The 17,525-nt window shown below is 42.3% G+C and overlaps 1 long non-coding RNA gene across 1 annotated transcript; it reads right to left on the reverse strand.

Annotated features, from left to right (window-relative positions):
* Positions 1-8,623: 8,623 nt before the first annotated feature.
* On the reverse strand, positions 8,624-13,072 carry LOC142697951 (uncharacterized). The gene is made up of 3 exons (XR_012865621.1): positions 12,448-13,072; positions 10,014-10,071; positions 8,624-9,199 (listed from the first exon to the last, which is right to left on the reverse strand). It is a non-coding gene; the product is annotated as an uncharacterized LOC142697951 (long non-coding RNA).
* Positions 13,073-17,525: the final 4,453 nt, after the last annotated feature.

Consider the following 17,525-nt stretch of genomic DNA (forward strand, 5'->3'; position numbering starts at 1 on the left):
CCGCCCTGTTTACATATACCCTGATGTAATCCACCCAGATTACATATACCCTGATGTACTCTGCCCAGTTTACATATACCTTGATGTACTCCGCCCAGTTTACATATACCCTGATGTACTCCACCCAGATTACATACCATGATGTACTCCACCCAGATTACATATACCCAGATGTACTCCACCCAGATTACATATACCCTGATGTACTCCACCCAGTTTACATATATCCTGATTTACTCCGCCCAGCTTATATATACGCTGATGTAGTCCTCACAGCTTACATATACCCTGATGTACTCCGCCCAGCTTACATATACCCTGATGTACTCCACCCAGATTACATATACCCTGATGTACTCCACCCAGTTTACATATATCCTGATGTACTCCGCACAGTTTACATATACCCTGATGTACTCCGCCCAGCTTACATATACGCTGATGTAATCCTCACAGCTTACATATACCCTGATGTACTCCGCCCAGCTTACATATACCCTGATGTACACCTCACATGTTACATATACCCTGATGTACACCGCCCAGCTTACATATACCTTGATGTACTCCACCCAGATTACATATACCCTGATGTACTCCGCCCAGCTTACATATATCCTGATGTACTCCGCACAGCTTACATATACCCTGATGTACTCCGCACAGATTACATATACCCTGATGTACTCTGCACAATTATATATACCCTGATGTAATCCTCCCAGTTTACATATACCCTGATGTACTCCTCACGTCTTACATATACCCTGATGTACTCCGCCCAGATTACATATACCCTGATGTACTCCGCCCAGATTACATATACCCTGATGTACTCCGCTTACATATACCCTGATGTACTCCACCCAGATTACATATACCCTGATGTACTCCACACAGATTACATATACCCTGATGTACTCCGCCCAGCTTACATATACCCTGATGTACTCCGCCCAGTTTACATATACCCTGATGTACTCCTCACTGCTCACATATACCCTGATGTACTCCTCACAGCTTACATATACCCTTATGTACTCCGCCCAGCTTACATATACCCTGATGTACTCCGCACAGCTTACATATACCCTGATGTACTCCACCCAGCTTACATATACCCTGATGTACTCCGCTCTACTTACATATACCCTGATGTACTCCCCACAGTTTACATATACCCTGATGTACTCCGCACAGCTTACATATACCCTGATGTACTCCGCCCAGCTTACATATACCCTGATGTACTCCGCCCAGCTTACATATACCCTGATGTACTCCGCACAGCTTACATATACCCTGATGTACTCCTCACAGCTTACATATACCCTGATGTACTCCGCACAGCTTACATATACCCTGATGTACTCCGCACAGCTTACATATACCCTGATGTACACCGCCCAGCTTACATATACCCTGATGTACTCCCCCCAGCTTACATATACCCTGATGTACTCCTCACAGCTTACATATACCCTGATGTGCTCCGCACAGCTTACATATACCCTGATGTACTCCGCACAGCTTACATATACCCTGATGTACTCCGCCCAGCTTACATATGTACCCACATTATAAATTGAAATAACAGTAAAACCAAGCAAAATCTGCGCTTCAAAAGCCAAATGGTGGTCCAACTGAGCCTGGCAGTGTGCCCAAACGGCAATTTATGACCACATATGGGGTATTACTGTATTCTGGAGAACCTGCTTATCTATTTATGGGGTGTGCGTCTACGATGGTACAAGCTGGGCACAACACATTGGGCACTGAAGTGGCATATCTGTGGAAAAGAGCAATATTCAATCTGCAACATCTATTGTGTACTAATTTTTGCAAAACACTTGTGGGGTCAAAATGCTCACTACCTTCTAGATGAATTCCTTGAGGGATGTAGTTTCCAAAATGGGGTAAGTTTTCGAGGTTTCCACTGTACTGATACTATAGCTCAATGCAACATGGTGTCAAAAAACGAATCTTGTAAAATCTCCACTCCAAATACTAAATGGCGCTCCTTCCCTTTAGAGCCATTGCCTTACCCTGGAGAGAATGTTTTACAAACGTTGAGGTGCTTTTCTCCTCTAGTCCTTCTGAAAATGCAAAATTTTGGGCAAGGACTACATCTTTTCTACATTTACTACATCATCTATTTTCACATCCCAATTCTAATAAATTCAACAAAAACCTGTGCGGTCAAAATGCTCACTGCACCCCTAGATCACATTTCAGGGGTTCTTACTCTACTGGTACCTCAGGGGCTTTGTAAAGGCAACATGGCGCCCACGAATCATTCCAGCAAAATCTTCGCTCCAACTGCCAAATGGCGCTCCTTCCCTTGTATCCTGCTGTGTATCCAAACATCAGTTTATTACCACATATGGGGTATTTCCCTACTCTGGAGAAGTTGCTTTACAAATGTTGGGGGGCTTTTTCTCCTTTATTTGTTGAAAGAATTTGAACTAATGCTACGTCTTATTGGAAAATAATGTAATTTAATTTTCACTGCCCATTTCTAATAAAATCTATGAGACACCTGTGGGGTCAAAATGCTCACTACACCCTTAGAGGAATTCCTCAATGGGTGCAGTTTCCTAAATGGAGTCACTTTTGGGGGGTTTCCACTGTACTGGTACCTAAGGGGCTTTGCAAATGCGACATGGTGCAGAGAAATCAATCCAGCAAAATCCACTCCTAAAGCTAAATGGCGCTCCTTCCCTTCCGAGTCCTGCCTCTTGCCCAAACAGCAGTTTATGACCACATGTTGGGTATTTCCGTACTCTGGAGAAGTTGCTTTACAAATGTTGGGGGGCTTTTCCTCATTTATTTGTTGGAAAAATGGTAAATTCTGGGGTAAAGCTACATCTTATTGGAAAATAATGTAATTTTTCATTTTCACTGCCCAATTCTAATGAAATCTATGAAATACCTGTGTGGTCTAAATGCTCACTACACCCCTAGATGAATTCCTCAATGGGTGTAGTTTCCAAAATGGGGTCTTTTTGGGGGTGTTTCCTTTGTTTTGGCACCACAAGACCTCTTCTAACCTGACATGGTGCCTGAAATATCATTTAAAAAAAGGAAGGCCCTAAAATCCACTGGGTGCTCCTTTGCTTCTGAGGCCGGTGTTTTAGTCCAGTACCCCACTAGGGCCACATGTGGGATGTTTCTAAAAACTGCAGAATCAGGGCAATAAATATTCCGTTGTGTTTCTCTGGTAAAAACCTTCAATCTTACAGGAAAAATCGATTAAAATTGAATTTCTGCCCCAAAAAAATGGAGTTTGCAAATTTCCCTTCCACATTGCTTTAATTCCTGTGAAACGCATAAAGGGTTAAGAAACTTTCTAAATACTGTTTTGAATACTTTAAGGGGTGCAGTTTTTAAAATGGGGTGATTTGTGGGAGTTCCTAATATATAAGGCCCCTTAAAGCCACTCAGATCCGTTCTGTTCCCTAAAAAAATAGGCTTTTGACATATTCTTGACAATGTGAGAAATTGCTGCTAAATTTATAAGCCTTGTAATGTCCCAGAAAAATAAAGGGATGTTTAAAAAATGTTGCAAACATAAAGTAGACATATGGGAAATGTTGACTAGTAACTATTTTGTGTGGTATTACTATCTGTCTTACCAGCAGATACATTTGAATTTAGAAAAATGCTAATTTTTGCAATTTTTCTCCAAATTTTGGTGTTTTTCACAAAAACATTGAATTTATCGACCACATTTTTTCACTAACAAAAAGTACAATATGTCACGAGAAAACAATCTCAGAATCGCTTGGATAGGTAAAAGCAAAAATGAGGCTCTGTCATTTAGTCCAAAAGTGGCTGCGGCGGGAAGGGGTTAAAGCTACAGAGACAAAATATCAAAAGAAGGAAAGAAGAGAATGTTTCAGGTGCAACAAACAGGGACACCTAAAGAAGGACTGTAGAATATGGAAAGCAGAACAGCAGAAACCATTTCCAAAAGGGACTAAACAAAAGGTCAAAACCACAATCTCTGATCCACGTGCAGATAATTGGAATGGCAGCTTTAAAGGGAGAAATGGGCAGATATTGCGTGGCGGTGTATTTTCTACGGAGCAACAAGTCACATGACAAGTGATAAAAGTTTTTTCACAGAACTTGACTTAAATAACAAGGAAACAATTTATCTTGCAGATGGAAGCAGAATAAATGCAGAAGGGACCGGGCATGGGATCTTAGTGATCGCCAGTCATCAATATGGGCACAACTTAGCTGTACCAGTAAAAGACGTGCTGTATGTTCCCAGTCTGGAAGGAGGACTGTTATCTGTGAAACGTTTCACAGCTAAAGGACTCACTGTAAAATGACAAGACGACACGTGTGTCATCCTGCACGGAAAGCGGGAGATAGTCAGCGCCAAAGCAGAGGAGCATTTATATCATCTCAACACTGTGAAGGAACAGGTGAGACTCTGCTGGCATGGACACAATTACTGTATTCACATGTGGCATAGACGTGTAGGTCACAGCCATCCAGAAAGCAAATAGGAACTGCAAAAGCGGAACCTAACCACGGATCTTATAGTGTCCACTGGTCCAGTCACTGCTAGATGGGAATGTGGCATTAAAGCTACAAGGGCAACACTTCCTAAAGAAAGCGAGACCAGAGCCTTACAACCACGTGACCTAATACACAGTGATGTCTGTGGTCCTATGGAAGTGCCTACACCGAGCGGCAACAGATATATAGTGACCTTTATAATTGTTAGCCATAAAATGAATCACCTCCGGCACTTACATGCGATCTAATACACAGAAGAAAGCGGCTTTAACCCCTTCAGGACGCAGCGGCCATGAAAACGAAGTCGAATTTTTTCCAAATCTGACATGTGTCCCTTTATGTGGTAATAACTTGGGAATGCTTTTACCTATCCAAGCGATTCTGAGATTGTTTTCTTGGGACATGTTGTACTTTATATTAGTGGAAAAGTTTGGTCGATAAATTCAGTATTTATTTGTGAAAAACACCAAAATTTTGAGAAAATGTACAAAAATGATGATTTTTCTATAAAATATAAATGTATCTACTTGTAAGACAGATAATTATACCACACAAAATAGTTACTAGTTCACATCCCCCATATGTCTACTTTATGTTGGCATCGTTTTTCTAGGACGTTACACGGCTTAGAACTTTAGCAGCAATTTTTCACATTTTCAAGAAAATTTCAAAAGGCTATTTTTTAAGGGACCAGTTCAGTTCTGAAGTGGCTTTGAGGGGCCCATATATTAGAAACCCCCATAAATCACCCCATTTTGAAAACTGCACCCCTCAAAGTATTCAATACAGCATTCAGAGTGTTTTAACCCTTTTGGCGTTTCACAAGAATTACAGGTGAAATCTAAAATTATTCTTTTTTTTGTTAAAATTAATTTGTAATGCGTTTGGCTCTAGTGTGCTAATGGCAGAGGCCTCGAGAGCAAAGGAGCAATTAGCGGATTTTGGGGCCTCCTTTTTTTTAGAATATTTTTTAGGTGCCAAAACAGTTGAAACCCCCCCAAATTGACCCCATTCTGGAAACTACACCCCTCAAGGAATTTTTCTAGAGGTATAGGTAGCATTTTGACCCCACAGTTTTTTTTTGCTAAATTTACTTGAATTAGTTTGTAAAAATGAAAATCTACTTTTTTTCTAAAAAAAAACTTTGAACTTTTTAATTTTTGGAAGGAATAAAGGAGAAAAAGAACACCAATATTTGTAAAGCAATTTCTCCCGATTACTGCAATACCCCAAATGTGGTAATAAACGTTAATTTGGACCCACGGCAGAGCTCAGAAGGGAAGGAGTGCCATTTGGATTTTGGAGTGCAGATTTTGCTGGAATTGTTTTCAGTGACATGTCGCGTTTGCCATGCGCTGGAGGGCCCAAAACAGTGGAAACCCCCCAAAAGTGACCCCATTTTGGAAAATACACCCTCAATGAATTTTTCTAGGGGTAAAGGTAGCATTTTAACTACACAGTTTTCTTGCTAAATGTATTTGAATTAGTCTGTGAAAATGAAAATCTACTTTCTTTCTGAAAAAAAACATAGAATTTTGTAATTTTTGGAAGGAATAAAAGGAGAAAAAGCACCCCAACATTTATAAAGCAATTTCTACTGATTACGGACATACCCCATATGAGGTAATAAACTGCTGTTTGGACCCACGGCAGGGCTCATAAGGGAAGGAGAGCCATTTGAATTTTTGGAGCACAGATTTTGTTGGAATGCTTTTAGGTCACCATATTGCATATGCAGAGCCCCTGAGGTATTAATACAGTGGAATTCCCCAAGAATGATGCCATTTTAGAATCTATACCCATAAAGGAAAGGAATTAATCTAGTGGCCTAGTAAACTTGTCCCCACAGGTGTTTGTTAGAAATGGTCCATGAAAAATGAAAAATCTAATGTTCTCAATTTTTTTCCTAAGATGTAATAGGAGAAATAGCACGGCAAAAGTTTTTACACAATTTCTACTGAGTACGGCAACACCCCATATGTGGATGTAAACTGGTGTTTAGGCACACGGTTGGGCTGAAGAAATAAGGAGCACTATGCAATATTTCAGGCCCACTATGGTGGTATTTATCACATTGTGCCATGATTACAGATGATCTGAGGTGTCAAAATATTATAAACCCCACAGAAGTAACCCAATTTTTGAAGCTACACCCCTCAAAGAATTTACATGGGGGTATAGTGAGAATTGTGACTTTCTGACGGACACCTCTCATGGTATTCATCTAGGGGTATAATAAGAATTATTAGTTGTGAAGTTGGCAGCCTAAAAATCCCGCACTGGAGGGAGGTGGAATGGCAGGTCAAAATGCAGCCCAGAAAATACATTTATTAAAAACATATGAAAAATTATTTTTTTGCTGAGGTAACACATCTACTCTGCATTTTATCCTCTCACTTAGCTTTATAATCCGGGTGAGGGGGTCACTCCCTCCATTACTATTCCAGCTGCCTACAGGGCATAGTATATTGGGTATAGGGAGAATATTTAATATAGTTTATTTGGGGTTTTTATTAATATTACAATGAGGTAAAGGACTTGTCAGTGAAAACAAAATGTTATGGCCAATATGGAAGACTGAAGGTGGATGAAGAATTAAATAAAATAAAATTAAAAGTCTAAAGAAGTGTCGTAAATTTGAAAACACTGGAGACACAATCTGAGGTTTGTGGGGGACGTTTCGCACATATATCGCGTGTCCCTCCTGATGCCTTGTTTTGAGCACACGTGACATCTTTTCTGGGGCCTCTGTTTTTTTCCAGTGGGGTGGGGGGGGGGCTTCAGTGATGAAATGTTGGCCGGGTACAGCTTCTTATACTATACCCTTGTTTTGCGCATGGCGCTGTGTGGTTTGATGACTTAATCTTAAAGATCAACGCCACCCATAAATTTATTGTACACATAAGGGTTTGCGGGATTGGGTGGTGGATCCGCATACAGGGACAAGGCTCCGGCTGCCATTAGTAATGGTGGTCAGGATCAGGACGTCTCCTCTGTCTCTGTATCTGAGGAGCAGCAGATCTTCGCTGCAGACGGCCCTGCTCTCTCCCACCCTTTACGACTGTCCTAGCAGAGTTTTGGGGAGACCTTTATGGTTTTCCCGGATTGTGCCGCAGGTCAATGTGGATCGGGACGCAGGGACTTTAAACCATCTGGACACTATTGTAGAAATTATCTATATATAAATGGTACACTTTGCCAAGCAGCAGATGCACAAGGTCCCACACAAATCGTCCCGCTGACTCCTAGGATGGGGGGGGGGGCATTCAGGGGATCAATTTTAGAGTCCTTTCCCTCATACACCCTGAAGCGATGGGTATACCCGGGGGCACTCCCACAGATTTTATATAATTTAACAACGTACCGGGCCCTTTTGTTTGGAAGGTGCTGCCTAAACCTGAGTCTTCCCTCAAAACAAACAAGGGATTCATCCACCGCAATATTCTGTATAGGGATATCATTTTGGGAAAAGGTTTGACAATAATGGTCTATTATTGGCCTTATTTTAAAAAAACGGTCAACATTTGGGGCATCTGGGGGTGGGGGCAGCGACTGTTATCACTAAAATGCAGGAATTTAATTATCGCCTCAAAGCGTGTCCTGCTCATTATTGTGCGGTGGAGAGGGGGGGCGGGGCTATATAATATATCAGAGGTCTGTGTTGGTTCAGAGCGCACAAGATTGAAAGAGGTGCACGAATAGGGTCCCAACCCAATTGTATATAGAAAAGTATCCGGCACACAAATGTGGTTCAATTTTGCGATTTTATTAAATTCGATGCCATGGGCAATGTGCGTGCAACGTTTCGGTTCAACGACCTTCGTCAGGCACTGCAGGTGTACAAAATATTTCACATGAATATATTGGCATCATATTTCAACAATAACATTATATCAATGGTGCAAAACAGCAAGTAAAGAGAAACTTGAAAGAATAAAATAAAAAAGGTAAAAAATAAGAACAGAGTCTTTTGTCAAGACACATACAGTGTTCATATATAGTCAATATATCTATTATTTTATTGGGAACAAGCCTCGAGGTATAGATATGAATATTTATTTAAATATGGCCCAGTGTATGTTAGAGGGTGACTATCTATCCAGTGCACAAACAAAAGGTATACACAATAGCGGTATATCATCAAGTATCACATCGTCATATCAAGACAATTTAAGACAATTTCTATCAAGTGTGATGGTTACAATGGGATAATGAATAATGTAGCTTAGAGCAACAGAACGAGGTACATAGAAAGAAAATCTGTGATTAACAAGAGAACCACATATCGGTAATCCATTCTTAGAGGAAACAAGTACATTGGTATAGATGGCATAGATCATAGAGCGTAGGTTAACAGAGATTACACTAGTGTTAATCACACAGATATAGTAATTTAGCTTGGACCAACAGACCGAGGTATATACAGAAAATCTCTGATTCAGAAGGGATTCCACCTATATATTTGCCATTCTTTAAGGAAAACAGGCATATTAGCATATATGGCATAAATCATAGAGCGTAGGTAAGCAGAAGATACATTGGTGATATCAATGCAGCTACAGTAGAGGAAATCCACTAGGTGGCGCCTGCGAGCCTGCAGTCTCATATGAGTCCCTATCTGAGGTGCTGTCAGAATCTTGTCGGCACATCTAGCACCACGCTCAGCCTGAGATAAATTAAGAAAGTTTGCATGACATAAAGGTATAATATTAAGAAGTGTTGTTTACCTAGATCCCACTTGGCGTATGATTCTTGAATTATATCGTGCTGCAGTCAGTATGGCGGCTTGCCGCTTAGTTTTGGCGCTAAATTGTACTTGAATCTCCATGGTTTAAATACTATGTATTCTGGGCGTGAGGTGGGCGGTATTAAGGTGCGTGTCATGTGACGCTTCAATCGTCACACTGGGGCTGTATAGCTGTAAAGATGTGTAGACCGACATAGCTAGCAGGGGGCGTGTCCTAACGAAGGGAGTTACACTCACTCCCATATTTGGTTTGTGGGACGGCCATGTTTGAAAGCGTCATGGAGGGAGTCCCTGAAGATTAACACATCGTATGTAGTGACGAGTAGGGGGCGTGTCTCATAGTGAGTACTACGATCACTCTATTTCACTGCTAGTAGTCTGATTTTAGATATTGAATGACTGAGAACGCTATAGGAGGCAGAAGGATAGTAGGACTTATTATATGAGGGGTGTTTAGTTATCTCATCCACATGAGATATAAACTAGTGACTGGTAAATCAAAAACTGGACTAGTTACCATAGTGCATCACCTTAGATCATGAGTACTGTCCTAGATTCTATATTATCGGGCAGGTGTCGTTTTAACCTATAATGATATTAGTTGGATATTAACAAAGTTATATCTAAATCTATGCATGTTATTATAGTACTATGTAGTGGATATGTATTACCACTAAACCATCAATCATATTGGACTTACTGCTAGGTGCTAGAGATTTTTTTAAAAGGATACCGTGGTCCGGTATGGTCAGATGTTGGTGTGTTATATACCATAGAGTAGATCAACGTGTCTGTTGTGAAGTAAAAAGATGCATTAGTCACCATAACTGAACATATTAAGATCATTATTATGCATACAGTCATATTCTATATTCACAAAAAGCTGCTAACTTCATACTCCCTATTCAAGCCTCGGGGCTCAAGTGTCTGCAATCTATGGATCCAGTAGGCTTCTCTACGTTTTAATGTCCTAATTCTATCCCCTCCTCTCCTGGGCGCTGGTACATGTTCTATGACCTGGAACTGAAGTTGCGAAATGTTATGTGCTCTTGTTAGGAAGTGCGCAGGGATAGGTAGCAAGGTTTTTTTACAGCGTATGCTACTCTTATGCTGTCCAATTCTGTCTCGTATGCGTTGTGTCGTTTCACCAACGTAGGCCAGTCCACAGGGACATTTTATCATGTAAACGACATAATTGGTATTGCATGTAAAGTATTCGTTCACTGGTATGCGTTCACCTGTCTGGGGATGTTGTAATGTATTGCCCTTGATCACATTGGAGCACTGCATGCAGGACCGGCATGGAAAAGTGCCTTGTTTAGGGGTGTTCAAGAAGGTCTGTCTCGAGTATCTTTTGGCTGAACCTATATCCGCTTTCACCAATTTGTCTCTAAGGTTACGTGGTCTTTTGGAACAAGGGAGGAAAGGAGCTTGGAATTCCGTAATTTTGGGGTAAGCTTCTTTCAGGAGGGGCCAGTGCTTTCTAATTATATGATGCACTTTATAAGCGCAGGGATGATATATATGTACAAACGGTATGCGTTTAGGTTTGACCGAGTCCCTATTGCTGATAGTATTAACTTGTGCCTCCAACAGTGTACGAGTCGGATAGCCCCTGTCCAAGAATTTTTTTGTCATGTCAGTCATTCTCATGGTTCTATTTACACTGTCGTCCACTATCCTAGTAACCCTGTTAAATTGGGACTTTGGTAAGGATTTTTTTGTTGCTATTGGATGACAGCTGTCATAATGTAGGAGCCCATTCCTGTCTGTCTCCTTAATAAACAAGTCAGTGCTGAGAAAGCCCTCTTCACCCTTAATGACCATTGTGTCTAGGAAACTGATCCTGGATGTATCATGGTTAAGAGTGAATTGAAGTTCCGGCCAAATATTGTTGAGGTATTCCAAGAATACCAGTAATGACTCATTTGAGCCCGTCCATATACAGAATATATCGTCGATATATCTTTTCCAGAGCAGGATATGTTCCTTAAAAGTGTTTGTGGGGTAGACAAAATTTTCTTCAAAATGGGCCATGAAGCAATTGGCATATGGTGGTGCCACGTTAGACCCCATGGCCGTGCCTCTCTGTTGAATATAGTATGTATCCTCAAAGAGGAAGAAGTTATCAGTAAGGATCACATTTAGTAGATCCAGACCGAGGTCTATAATCTGTCTTTCCTTATCTGCCTTGGTCAGCATTGTCTCAACTGCTACGAGTCCTTTGGAGTGTTCAATAGATGTATAGAGACTACACACATCCATGGTCACAAGGATAGCGTCAGGGGGTAGTGCATCCAGAGTGTGAATAGTTTCTAAAAAATCGGACGTATCTAACAGGAAAGATCTTGTATCTTTCACTAGAGGAGTGAGTAATTTCTCCATAAACTTGGAAAGTGGAGTGAATACTGAATCTGTTGAGGCTACTATCGGGCGGCCTGGAGGATTGTCAAGGCCCTTGTGTATCTTAGGTAGTGTGTAAAATACAGGTGTGACTGGATGTCTATTGGTCAAGTAGGAAGCTGTGTCTTGGTCTATCGTACCTAGGGTCATATGTTTTTTTAGGACATTTTGGATCTTGAGTGCGATCCTATTTGTGGGGTCCTGGTTCACAGGTAAATAAACAGAAGTGTCCTGTAATTGTCTGTATATTTCCCTAAAGTAGGTAGATTTATCCATGACAACAATTGCTCCCCCCTTATCAGCTGGTTTGATAACCAAATCCTTGTCTCCGGTAAGGGAGGACAAGGCTTGTCTGTCCAGATTGCTTAGATTGGCCTGGCTTTTAAAATGGCCCAATCTGAAGTCGTGGCTGAACCCGTCCACATCTCTGTGGATCAGGTTAATGAAGGTCTCCAACGCTGGTGAGTTCTTTGGAGGGTTAAAGAAACTCTTGTTTCTTAGTCCAAAGTCTCGACTGGTTATAATAGGACCCCCTACCGGGTCGGGTATTGTCCCTTCGTTCCTTCGGGACTCCCCCAAATTGGAGAAGTAAACCCGGAGGCGTAGGGATCTGAAGAAGCGATAAAGATCCATATCGAGTTGGAACAAATCGTATCTATACGTGGGGCAGAAGGAAAGGCCCTTTTGTAGGAGCAGTAACTGTGCTGGACTAAGGGTCTTGGATGAAATATTAACTACCAATGACTGTGATAGTGTAGTCATACCTGCGATCTCGTCTCCATTGTCTGGTTGACTTCTTCCTGAGTGTTTTCGGCCTCTCCTCGTCCTCTTCTTGGGCGTCTGCCCCGTCGCTGGCCTAAAAAACGACTCCCGTATGGTCTTCGTTGTTGATAGTCATGTCCTTCGCCCCCAGATCCCGAGTAGGAAGAGCCTGAAGAGTTGTATCCTCCTCTCCGTGTTGATCTGCCGCTAGCAAATCCCTCATGCCACCTGTAGACCCTCTGGTTATTATAGTCGTCCAAGTCTCTTTGGAATTTCTTCCTCTTCTGTTGTTCTATCTCCGTTCTGTGTGTGTTCAGAGTTGCTCTCAATTTATCATCAAAGGTATTGTAATCTGCGACAGACATTGTAGTCTTCATCTGTTGTTCAGCCATCGTGGTTTGTTTCTTTAGATCTGTAATACTCGTCTGTAGGTGTGATATTGTCAGCGTCATCAGGTCTAGTGAACACTTATTCAGTATATGTTCAAACTGTGTACAGTATTCCTGATCTTCGTTGAACATAGTTGGTCTTATGGGCACCCGTAAGCCCCTCGGTATTCGTTGCACTCTAACATATTCCGCTAGAGTTGCGCTGTGTAATTCTTGATTGATCAGGCGTTTGGAGATTTTTTCCAGGTCCCGAGTATATCAGAGGACCAGTCATCTCTAATAGGGGGCTTTTTATAATGCCAAAACTTAAACATGCCCCAGAATGTATACAGCTCTGTTGTATTTGTTGGAGTACAATTTCGGCCTCTGGCATAGTAGGGGGTCAGGGGTTTTGGAGATAAACGGAGCAGCATAGATGTTCGTCTGCTCAACCAATAAATGTATTAGGGAGTCAGAAAAAAAATCAATGGCCTCAAACCCTGTGGCATCAAATTGATCCCTGAGGAGGCTGTAAAATCAGGCACTTGGGGGGCTATAATTATCTGCAGCTACCCGTGATAATCCGGGCATAGCAGCACCTGCGACTCTTCCGCGCAGACGGGGGGTTCAGAGTTAGTTTCTCTAGATTCAGATGAAATCACAAACTGCTTCACCTTCACCTGCTGAGTCTGTATCTGAGAATAACATTTGGTTTGTCACATCAGCGGTGTAAAGCCTTTGGCCCATATTTTATATTTCTAACTGGAGATGACAAGCGATGACAGGTCTGATGACAGATGATGACAGCTCTGATGACAGGTCTGATGACAGGCGATGACAGGTCTGATGACAGGTGATGACAGATCTGATGACAGGCGATGACAGGTCTGATGACAGGTCTGATGACAGGCGATGACAGTTCTGATGACAGGCGATGACAGCTCTGATGACAGGCGATGATGACAGGCGATGACAGGTCTAATGATAGGCGATGACAGGTCTGATAACAGGCGATGACAGGTCTGATGACAGGCGATGACAGGTCTGATGACAGGTCTGATGACAGGCAATGACAGCTCTGATGACCGTTGTATTTTTAAAAAAATATTTAAACTTAACAATAGGAGCGGAGCGTCCACCAGTGACCCTGCTGTATTTAAAAGTGGGGATACCCTACCTACCTACCAAATTCTAAATGAGAGGTGTCATTGCTACCTAACCGGGACCTCGGGCAGTGGGCAATCTAGGGTTATACAGCTGGGTACAGGGGATGAGAGGCGATGACAGGACTGAGTGCAGGACTGAGGACAGGTTTGGTGACACTGATCACCAGATGATGGAGGTTGTAGTGTTTTATCAGCTGGTGAGGGGACTGATCGCCGGCTTTTTGTACATTTTCATCCCTATCTACACAGCATCTGGCTCTGTCAGGCTCCAGGACACAGTTGAGCCCTCACAGAGCAGGAGATGCCGGTAAAACAATACGTCTGCGTTGTGATTGGCCAGTCAGTACAGACTGGCCAAACACAGCGCTCACCGGCATGGGACCATTCTGATTGGATCCATGCCGGCATCTCCTGCCGGTAACTCTGCTTTAGAGCTGAGTTGCCGGTTCTGTCACTGTGTCGCTTCACACAGTGACAGTTTAAAGTCCTGACATGCTTGGTACATAGGACTGCAGTAAGTTACTTGCAATACCGACGTACCAGACACGTCATTTTGTGGGAAGGGGTTAATGTGACAGTACCCCCCCTCCCCCTTTACCTACAGGGCCCCTGCTTTATAGGGAAATAGTATAGAAAAGACATGGAGGCGTTGTCCATAGCAACCAATCAGATTCCTGGTTTTATTTTTATTTTTTTTAAACTTTCATTTTTATTTGCCTTTTTCCAATTTTACATAATAACATTTCAATACAACATTGAACTTTGAAAAACAATTTAACATTTGCCAAAATGTATGGACATCATTACCTTCACAAAATATTACACAGTAGAACGTCCATACAACACATAGCCAACCATCCCATTCCACCTCCAGTCTTCCGTCCCACCATAAAGACCTGTGCAAGTAGTCTAACAATACCTGGTAGTGTCCTAATATCTGTCTCCCTGATACCTCTAGGATATCTCCAATGCTCCCAAAGAGCCACTAAGGTGTTCTCTTGCGTACCACGCTGTCTGTCGAAACGAGGACATCAATTCTCTGATCTCCTGATCATCGAATTGAGTAACAATGAATCGTTTCCATTTGGCGAAAAAGTGGATTGTTTCCTTTTCTTTATGTCGTTCTGTTTCTAGACGTTCTATATTCAAGAGCTTCTTCAGCTGTATAGTCACTTCTGATATTGTTGGGAGTTCCCTAATCAGCCAGTTCTGCAATAGACATCTTTTTGCTACCATGAGGACAGTATGTATTATTGAGGGCACCCGTCTAGATATCGCTGTATCCTCTTCCTCAGGTGGTCTCACCTGATGGAATAACATACATTGTGGAGACATTGGTAGGGATGTTGCCCAGAATGTTGTTGCAAACCTGCACATTTCCCCCCAAAAGTCTTGGGTAACGTGACAGCTCCAAATCCCGTGGTACATATCAGATTTGGCCAATTGACATTTAGGACAAGCAATTCTCCTATCCGGATTAGAGGCAGAAGCCGGGATCTTGAAACCATAAATAGCATTATGCATCATTTAGAAATACGACTCCCTCCACCTCTCATTTATAATTTCCTTTCTAACTGTCTTCCACCCTTTCAGTATAACTTCCGCTATATCCGAATCCCCCGTCACTCTCTCCCACATTTTATAGCAATCCTTAGGATTCTGCTTAATGACTCTATTTCTAATGATGTTATATAATGAGGATATCGAAGCTTTTTCCAATCTCGGGCCTATAATTTCATCAAAAGTGTGTATTAACGCTTCCTCGTGCAGTGACTGCAACCTCTCTCTGCAAAACGCCACAATCTGCATTATGGGAAAATCATGTTTATCAGCCAAATTATATCTGTCTTTGATTTCCCTCATCGTAAGCCACCTTGGATGTTCAGAGTGCATTAGGTGTTGTGCCAGCAGAATGTTTTTTTCCCACCACTCTCTAAAGAGGATATTGTCCATCCCCTGCGGGAATTCTGGGTGACCCCATAGCGGCATCCTTTTTGACAGTAGAAACGGTACCTTAAATAACTTTCTCCAGATCTTCCAAGTTGCTATGGTATCTCTAAATAATATGGAGTGCTTCACATCGGAAGGGAGTTTAGAGTATCTGGTGTGTAATAGGGTCATAAGGTTCCAAGGTGCTGCTAATTGTTGTTCCAGTTCCCCATTTGAAAAGTGGCTAGTACCCTGTATCCAGTCCAAAAAATGTTGGAACAGACAAGCCAAATTATAACCCCTGACACTTGGGAAATGTATCCCCCCCCCCTCTTCCTTGCAATGCATTAACTTGACTAATGCAATCCTGGGGCGTTTTCCGTTCCAAATGAAGCGCGAGAAAGCAGTGTGTACTTTTTTTTATATCTATATGTTTCAGCAGGATTGGCAGAGTTTGTAAGGGGTAAAGTAATTTCGGGAAACTCATCATTTTTACTAGATGACACCTCCCCATAAATGTGAGTGGAAGGTGATGCCACCTATGCAGTTCTTGTGTGATCTTGGATATTAGTGTATATAAAGTATCCGGTGTCCTCCCTATTTTAATGCCCAGGTATGTGATGTAATGCGCAGCTGTTTGGATTGGGATCCCTGCTCTGGACCAATAGTCATTTGAATGCGGATGATCTAGTTCCAGTAATTCACTTTTTGCTATATTGATTTTGTATCCTGAAAACTCCCCAAACCCATTAATTTTTTCTAACAGACCCCTCAATTGCCATGAATATCAGAATATCGTCCGCAAACAGAGTAAGCCGAACCTCCTGGTCCCCCACTCGTATGCCCTGGAAAACATTGCTTGACTCCAAATATCTAGCCAGGGGCTCTAAGGCCAAGTCAAAAAGTAAAGGCGACAGTTGACATCCCTGTCTGGTACCCTTTTCCAATATGAATGCTTCTGATATAAAGCCAGGGGTCTGTACCTTAGCTTTCGGGGAATCATAAAGTCCTCGTAATAGAGTCCTGACGTTTCCCTTGATATTCATTTTGTCCATCCCCAGCCAGCACCACCTCACGTTATCAAGCGCCTTTTCAGCATCGAGTGTCAGCAATGCCGGCGATTCACCTGGCTGAGGACGGTGACGCACCCTATCCAGAACGGTCAGTACCTTACGTAAGTTTGCTACTTCCGATCTTCCTTTTATAAATCCTACCAGTGCCGGTGCAATAAGGTCAGGCATTAGGATCGACATCCTCTTTGCCATTATTTTTGTTAAGGCCCCATGCACACGACAGCAAAAAACCTCCGTTTTTGCGGACCGCAATTGCGGTTCGCAAAAACGGAGCCATTCACTTTCATTGAACACTGACACCTTTCCGTAGCACTACTGAAGGGTGTCAGTGCCGTGGAAATGTTCCGGGAATTATGGAACATGTCCGTTCTTTCGCATTTTGCGGGCCGTGCTCCCATACTTTGTATGGGAGCACGGCCCGAAAATGCGGCTGACAGTCAGCGGCCGGCCGTGCCCGCAATCGCGGGCTGTGATTGCGGGCACGGTCGTGTGCATGGGGCCTTAGATTTTGAGATCTTGATTTATAAGTGAGATGGGTCGATAA

The sequence above is a fragment of the Rhinoderma darwinii genome (assembly GCF_050947455.1).
Source record: "Rhinoderma darwinii isolate aRhiDar2 chromosome 10 unlocalized genomic scaffold, aRhiDar2.hap1 SUPER_10_unloc_4, whole genome shotgun sequence".
NCBI lineage: Eukaryota > Metazoa > Chordata > Amphibia > Anura > Rhinodermatidae > Rhinoderma > Rhinoderma darwinii.